Below are 9,253 nucleotides of genomic sequence, written 5' to 3'. Positions count from 1 at the left end.
ACCAGGAGAGAGAGAGAGAGAGAGAGAGAGAGAGAGAGAGAGAGAGAAAGTAAGTCTTCTTTTGGGTGCCATGTCTTAGCCTTAGGTATAATGGTTGTTCTTTGTTATTTCTACATTCTGTAGAGTCATCTTTACTTGGTTCCAATCAATCCCTCATTATTCTACCCCCTAGTATAATAAAAAAATTATTCATGTTAAAGTTTAGTGGTCAAATTTCTTCATGATTTGTCTTCTGATTGAACTCTGACAATTAAAAGATGTTAAAGTATCATTTGATTAAATTTTCACTAAACTAGTATGCATGGAAGAAAATAAATAATAACCCCAAACTGGTGTGTATTAACCAAATACAAGAACATTATACTTAATTGTCAGAAGTAAAATATTTTATACTAATTCCAATATTAAGAAGAGCTGTGTATTAGTTATTTGCCTGTACAATTAGGAGAGATAATAAAGAAAAACTTATGAAAATTTGAATGAAAATGACAAAATAGTTGTTTTTTTTTGGACAGTGTTTTACCTTTGAATAATCCAATGTAATCCATAAAGAAATTGCTAGTAGATTATTAAATAGAATAAAATATTCTTAGCAATATTTCCAAATATATAAAGGTACAACTATTCATTAATAAAGACTATTTAGAATATGGAATTTGAAATTAGACTTTTTCACAGTAGCAACAAAAATGAGACAGGGCCTGAAAATAAGTCTCACATTTCAGATTTTATTGAGGCAGTTATTAAGAAAAAAAAGATATAAATAAACATAGATATAAAAGAAGATCTGAATAAATGTAGATATAAAAGAAGATCAGAATGAATGTAGACAAATATGTGGCTTTTGAGAAGATAGGATCAATTTCTTGTGGTAGCTATTGTGTCCAAATTCTAGGATCCAAGGAAAATCCCAATGGATTTCAGGAATACTGTAAATTTTTTTGAATATTTTTATTACATATAATTAAATATAAATTAAATATACTTAGTACAGAACCCTTTGTAAAAGATCTTAGTGTGAGAGATATACGTGGTAAATATTGTCAGTTAAGAAGCCTGAGGCAAAACAAGGTGATTTAAATCTCAATAAGTTTTCTGAGACTCATTTTGGAAATTATACAATAATAATTTACGTCTTATAGTTTTTTAATTTTTCAGAGATCAAATGAATTGTATGGGTAGTTGTGATGAGTGCATGTGTTTACATTTATGGCTTGAAAACCATAAGATGAATGTAAGTATTGGTTATCAGGATCCAATTTTTGGAGGTTTCTACTGGAAGAAAGAAACTTTTGATAGGAAAACCTTGGAAAGCCTCCATATCAATGTCTTTTAACCCTTCTATATGGTTCTAGTGATTGTGTTAAAATAAACCCTTGGTGGCAATAAACCATTCAAGTCATCACCAGATAACCAAGGGCTATCTATTAGTTTAGACATTTCCTTCATGGTTAATTTATTAGGGCTTAAATTTTTTTAGCTGACATTTAACCTTGATATGCCAAATTATGCATAGGTTAGAGAAGGTGAAAAAGCTGCCAAACTATGAAAGAGAATTTGTCTTCATTTGCATCCTAGCAAATGAGAACTCAGCTTTCGCTCCAACATCTGCTATGAAAGATTGGAGCCTGTGTAAGATCATAAAGTACATAAATAAAAGTTATTTTCATCTATTTGGGGAATAAGAGTGTTTTCCATAAAAACAGGAACGAGCTCATCATTTAGCACATTTTGGTGCTTTCCTGCTTGATATTGGTTAAGAATATGAAAAACAACAGAAATATTTTATTTTTTATTTCTTTTCCAGATTTCAGTTTCACTACTGAGCATCATTTCCATTTAAGTAATGACAAAGTTTGCTTTTGGAAATTTTGCAATGGTCTTCATAGCACTGGTGAACTGCCATGGCTGGGTCAAGAGACAAAAGATCCCCTCAGGTAATTGAATTGTTCCTGCCTCAGTCATCTCCAGAATTGGTTTACCATGAGGAAATCAAGCAATATAAACAATATAAAATAAAACAATATGATATAAAACAAGGTGACAAGTAAGAATTGTTCTTATTGCTGGGGCAGTAATCAACTATTTTAGCATCTCATTTGCTACAAACCTCACCATATTTTATTTGCTCAAGATTGTCAGTTTCTCCAACTTTATATTTCTTCACTTAAAGAGAAGGGAGAAGAGAGTCATTCTGGTGATGTTGTTCCAGATGATGGTGGTTTTGTTTTTCATCCTGCAGAGGCCACCAGAGGAGACCATGTGGGTGAATTAGTAAGAAGGAAATGGGAGCCTGAAGACCAAACTGAGGGACGTCATAAGCCTTTCAAATCTGACCATATTCACTCTAGTAAACTTCATCGTCTTTATAAAATCCTTGATCTGTTTTGTGTTGCTAATGTACTCCCCGTGTAAACACACAGGATGACACAGTTCCAGGCAAGGGATCCACGATCCAGCACCAGGCTTTACATGAAAACCTGGCAAACTGTGGTCTCCTCTCTCTTGCTATTTGCCACATACTTTATGTCTGTAACCATTCATGGTAGGAGTTTTAATAGACTGTTGGATGAGCCAGTCCCCTTGCTCTGCCAGGCCTCTGTCACTGTCTGTCCCTAAGGCCATTTATTCGTCCTGATTTGAGGAAACTGGAAGCAGAAACAGGTCTTCCTGTTGGTTCTGTAGCAGGTGAGATGTTTTCTGAAAGAACAGAAACCTTCAAGTCTATAGATCAGTAACAGGCACATGGTGACTTCTAGCAGAAATCAAACTGCTAAAGTCTGTAACGGTTCATGCTTCCCACCACTTTTTTTTATATTGTCTAAATTTGAGTAATATCTAAAGATATTACAGAAGTCTTTTCTTATGTTTATTAAGTAAAGGGATACAAGGTTTATATGTTTGAGTAGGTATGAAAAACATAAGAAAGATTAGTCATAACATATCCTTAATTTTTTTTGCAAGCAACTAAGTTTTTCTAAATATGGTAGGAAATATTTCAATATTATAAAGTCATGTGTCTTTCACCTACATATTCTGTTTTATCCTCCATTTAAAGCATTTATGATTTGCATTTATGCATTGTGTAGAGCTGGTGGTTTTGTTGTCTTAGGAATTATTGCTCTCTTCCATTGTAGTTTATAACACACATATAGGCCACAGTATATTAGACTTGTAACTGTTTTGGATGGCAGGAATGCTCAATTCTAAATCACATATTAAGGATGTATGTTAGAGGTTGATTTTGTTTCATCATGAAGACTTACTTCAGGCTTAATGGAGAGTAGACAGAATTGTTATTAAAATATACACACAATAAAATTCAAGATTGACAAATATATTTAGAGTAAAGTTAACGAATGAGTCCCTAAACTGTACTAAAGAACAGTAGATTTAATACAAGCAAGTGAAAGGCCTAGAAAAACAACATCTCCATAATCGGGATGAAGAAGATAGGAACATGATCATGTCCCAATATCAATGCAGTTAGGAAGGTTGTTTCTTCTATTCTTGTCTTGAGGAACACTTTTTTTGAAGTTGAGATCTCATTTTTAATATTTTTGTTTTCTCCTCAACCACGTCTTGGCATTGGAATTGCTGAAAATCTCCATTTAAAAATTCATTTTAAAGTTAAAATGAGCAGATTCCAATCTCCCTATTTTAAGAAAAATCAAATGAACATAGTATAGAAATCATTACACAATTCAGTGATCCTTTTTACAACCATTAAGACATCTATGAAATCCATATGATAATAATAAGGAATTTATTATAAATATCTTTTATTATAATTGTGTAAGATATTGAAATAAAAGAAAGTATGGACATAATTATAATGGAAAGTTCAAATACAAGAAGAAAATATATAGCCTTATACAATAACTGAATTGTACATTATTACATATATTCTTTCATTATGAAATCTTAGCATTATTGTATAAATTTTTAGATCATCTCCATATCTGATTTATTTGTATATTGTGTAAAGACCATATAGGATGAGAGCATATCTGTCTTCTTTTATATTGACTTCCAGGCATAAAGAGACATAAATTTACCAAAATCTTTTATTTGCTTTTAAAATTATTATAATATGATGTGTCTTAAGGGTCATCCACTTTTAGCACTCCATCTCTCCCTACCTCATATTTCTGATAAAGTTGCATCAGGGCTGTATTCTAGTGATATTTTCTCTAGAATTGTGGACTAGCTAGTTTTTTACTCTGAAAAATGCCAAAGCTGACATGAATATTTGATAAAAAGTGATATTTTGATCAATAAAGTAATGAATGCATAAACTATATGAGGACAAATGAATCAATGAAAATGCAACTTATAACCAATGTGCAAGATGCACAGATTTCCTGGTTCTAGCTTAATGTTGAGGGTACAGGCTTATTCAAATTCAAGTATGCCTCAGAGCAAAAAACTGACTAGTCCACAGTTCTAGGGAAATATCACTAGAATATAGCTCTGATGCAACTATATCAGGAATAGAAAGTGTGTGTGAGGGGGGTGAACAGCTATAAGTAGATGACACATCACCAAACAATAATTATTAAAAGCATATAATTCTAGCTGCCTATTTTACACAAAAAATGGCATTTGACTTTTTGCAATATAATCAGTAACCAACTTCCTTCTTAAAATGCTATTTTAATATAATATTTTCCCAATATTCCTTCTCAATTTTTAATTCTCATATTGTAAACTCACAGATAAGGGAACCAGTGCAATTCAAAGAATAGTTTATCCTGGAGCTTCTAAAACCTGAGTCAATGTCAGGGATTCAAATGGTGACATTTCTTTTCAAAAGCAAGTCCTATATAGAAATGGGGAGGATATATAAGAATTAAGTTAAGAAAAGATGTGAAACAATGTGTTGTGGTGTATGATTTTGCTGGGAGCCACTTGGCATTCAGCTGAGAGATAGCAAGTTGCTTAGCACTGTGTATATTTGGCCCTAAGGGCTTTTCTGAGAGGTTCAGGGTGAACCAGATCTGACATTAGTCTATGGAGGAGAGAGATGATGAGCAATTTATCTTTCTAGCTCTCTCTGTCTTCTATTTCCCACTGGCTGGGGTAGACCCAAAGAAAACCAGCATTTCTGCTTTTCTGCCTTTCATCATCCAGCTATATGGGGGCCACTCTGAAGATAAGGTCTAATGCTTACAGAATGGACTTCCACTCAAGTTAAAGATGGAAAAAAAATCCAGATGAACCAACGTGCTGACCAAGAGACTAGGAGATGGTCAAGGAATGTGAGGACTCACACAGATTTGTTTCTGATAGTTTGCCCCTTCTGTCACTCAGGGGTATTCATGCCTTCCAAGAGTGGCTGACTTTCTGAGGGCATGACTTGTACAAGTTCATGGGACTTTATGCTCAAGGGACCTTAGCCTGGTTTAATGCTCTGCTCTTATTGTTTTGTCTCACAGACACAGGGCACTCCTGTGCTGCAGAAAGTATGCTTTGTACTAATTCCAAAGGATTTTGGTCTCCCCTTGTCCTATGGATCATGTTAGAGACATGACCAGTGTCCCCTTTTCCAAACCAGGTGCATTTTACTCACACTGTGGAATTCCAGTCATTGAAGCAACAAGTTTGAAAAAAAAAAGTTTATATATGGGGTGCCTATGCGTGTGGAGACAAAAGATTGATTTCAAATCCTCTTTCTAAGTAGGGTTGTCTAAGTAAGGCTTGGGGAAAAGTGATTGTAAGTAATGAGGAGAGAAAGAAATGGTGCTGTGCACATGCATCACCAAGCTTCATGGCTGAACTGGCATGATGAGCAGAGCAGCTAGGATGCCACTGTGCACCAGTTTCGAGCCCTTTTTTGTTTTGGGGTCCACTTGAAGCCAGAAACCTCTTGGAAAACTCCATAAATGGATCTGAGCAATATCCTTAAATGTGGCTTATGTTGGCTTCAAAAATCAAAAGAAGCCCAGCAAGCACTGGCACCTTTCTAGTGCATTATTTTCTTTAGAAAAGATGTTTGCACATGTAGATAAGACCACTGGACATCCAAAAACAACACTCATGTTATACATGTTCTTAATTTTTTCAAGTTTAATTTTCCTTTGACATTTTGTTCTTGTCTAATATATGGTATCTTATGATATTTCAGGAATTTTCTATTTCCTGCTTACAGGTACCAATTAATATAATGCCATTAATAGATGGAATTTGATGTTTTGCAAAATAATCTGCATTCATTCTATACCTCAGCTGGTTTTGGCAGAGTCCAGATACTTTAATTTAATTGGAATATGAGGAGGAATACTGCTCACTATAACTTTCAAACTTTTGTGGTGGTCATAATTTATTCCATTCCTTTAAGAATATGGTTATTTAAGTCATTGTCTGCTAGAACTGGTAAGTTTCGGAGACTCCCCCTTGCTCCTGCTGAAGATAATGTCACTTTCTCTACAAATCAGGAAGCAATGTGAGTTTTACCACCTGCCAAATCTGAGCATTTCAATAATCTCTTCTGGAATAGGTAAATAACTTCAAACCTTAGGGTGGACATAAGTCAAAACTCTAAGGAGCATCTGATATTCAGGAACCCCCACTTCATGCAGTGAAAAAAAAGATTGGTTTGGTCCCCAGATACTGGAGTCATTTTAGGTTCCATGCTTGCAAGTCTCAGAATGTTGATACTTATCCTTTCTCTGAACACATTTTCTGGTACATGGCTATAGATCTTTGAGAAAGTACCATATGAACACATCCTCGCTATTCTTGTGGTGCATCTCAGTATCTTTTTTTCCGGGTACTTAGATCCCCTCAGTCATCGGACTCTGATTCTCTGTCTTGGCTCAGTGCTCAGAGGTGGGTGAGGGTCTTTGACTTTCTTCCTCAAAGGCTAAGCTCAGTAATCAACTTTTAAGCTCTCTTCTCCTCTTGGTTTATAGTATTTAGCAGACTACAAAGCTCCCTCAACTGCTGTCTTCTGAATTTGCTCCATAGGGTGCTGCTATCAGGACTTCCTCGAACCTGACCTTGCAGGGTCTCCAGTGAGTCTGTGCTGCCAGGGCTCAGGCTTCACCCTGCATGACCTGTGAGCAGCCCTGGAGGGAACTTCCTTGCTTCCCAGGACACCTCCCTCTCCTTTGGTTATACCCTTGTTCATTGAGTATCACTTTCAGTCTCTTGCAAGTAATTCCTCTTCTCTCTAAAGATTAAAATCACATTAACCAAAGGCTCAGTTTCTCAAATTGTAGCCAGCTAGGCTGATCTTGCTGGTAATCTCACAGAATCTCCTTGCTGAGAGTATAATTACACAATTCCTTAGAGATGAATAAGGCTGATTGCCCAAATCTCTTTTTCTGCCTACCCATGGTCTCTTATTGGAAATTGTACTTTTTTCCCTTCAGATGTCAAAAATACATCAGAAGTAACACAACTGAAAAACTATTGAGAAGGAAACTTCAGCAATGTTTGTGTTTGAACACTTGCTAAATCAGAACTATGGTGACCTAGAACTTAATGTAGTTTAAAAAAACATAGTTTTAATAAAACTATAAAACTCTATTTTATATAGTTTTAATATTAATTAAAATGTATTTTAAATTAATTTAATCTTAGGTATTGATAGAAATCTTTATGACATGCAAGTATCATTGTAAATACAGTGATTTAAGTAGACAGAAACATAAGATTATGATAGATTCACCTCTTTTTGATATCATGCCCTTGATGCAGACACTACATAAAACTTTTCAGGAATGAAAGAATTAAATGCAATGTACAAACTGCTCAATAGTTTTAAATGGATGGAGACACAGTTTCTCTCTCAGGACTGACTTGTCATTTTTACTATACAAATGAAATTGTGTGGGAATTACTCCAGGCACCATTCTCACTGTGTCTGGAAAAGACTGTACTCCCTAGAGGCTGTTGTTCAGGTGGAAATTTAAAGCATTTTCAACCCAGAGTGAAAGGTGCAGGGTTGGAGTCTCTGGGAGAGCCACTGGTGGGAGGTGAGGGCGGGTAGATAAAACCCCGAAAGAGGTCTCTGGAGCTGGTAGAGGAATGGTCCTTACGGGGCAAGGGAGAAGCAGAGAATGAGGATTTTAGCTGTGTGGATGAACTCCTTTGCCTCAGTGACTGCTTGCTTCATGGGACCACAGGAAGATTACTACCTATTTTCATATGCACAGATGAAACAGTTCAAGTTTACTAAATATTCACTCTTAATGCTCTGTAAAATATACTAAAAAGCATTTTAAACATTCAAGAATGTAAACACTTTTAGAGATTTTAAGCACTGTTACAGTACCAAGCAAGAGATAGATTCATAGTAAATGTTGATTGAGTAATCTAAGTTACTGAAGTGAAATTGTGATAGTCAAGCCAAAGTATTAGGATGGCCTTAGTCCTGAGCCTAAGCAACTCCATTTTAAAAACTCCAGTTTGAAACCTGCAGTTTCACCAGGCACAACCACACAGCCCTCCAGTATGACCTCAAACAAGTTACTTCCCCTCACCCTGATAAACAGAGTGAAGCCCCTGGCAGGCTGTCCTCCCCTGATAAGAGGGAAAGGTGAGAAGATCAGGGTGGAGACCATCAGACCAGATGTTTCTGACCCCAGAGTAAATGATATCACTGAGAAATCTGGTGGTAGCTGATAAGGATTGAAAGGGGAGTCAAAAAGTCCCCAAATTTAGTATAAATAGTAGAGCAAATGAACAGGAATTCAGCCAGCTGAAACAAGGATGCACTCGAGCTGGAGAGCCTGATGAGGACCTGATATTCCATCACTTGTAATCATTTCCTGAGCCTCTGCATGATCCTCAGCGCTCTCAAACTCTACCGCCTCATCTGGACCTTGGTGAGAGCCACAACTTCTCCCTACGACCCTCAATGGTCATCCACTCTACACCAGGAAAAGCTGCCTTGGTTCTGGACCTGGTCACTGCGGTCTGAGTGAGTGTGCATCTGCTGGACATAAGGCCTAAGGCTTAAGACTTTGGAACTTAGCATGCAGAGGAAATGTCTGTCATTAGCTGGCATGATTAAGTGTGTTTTTCAGTATTTAGAATTCATCTAGAATTGTTTGTTGTGAATTGATTATGTCTATCGCAGTGCCTAGCATTAAGGATTGTCATTTTTTGATTAAGAACCTGTAGAGTGAAACCGTATTGAGTAATTTGAGTGAATAAAACACTGAAAGGGGCAGAAGCACTGGACATCCTTTATTTCTTCCCTCGACTGCATACATCACAATTTTGCCCCCCCCCCCCCCCCCCC

Source organism: Marmota marmota, unplaced genomic scaffold (assembly GCF_001458135.2).
Source record: "Marmota marmota marmota unplaced genomic scaffold, marMar, whole genome shotgun sequence".
Classification (NCBI taxonomy): Eukaryota; Metazoa; Chordata; class Mammalia; order Rodentia; family Sciuridae; genus Marmota; species Marmota marmota.
The sequence above is the reverse complement of the archived record's forward strand: the minus strand, read 5'-3'. Positions refer to the sequence as shown.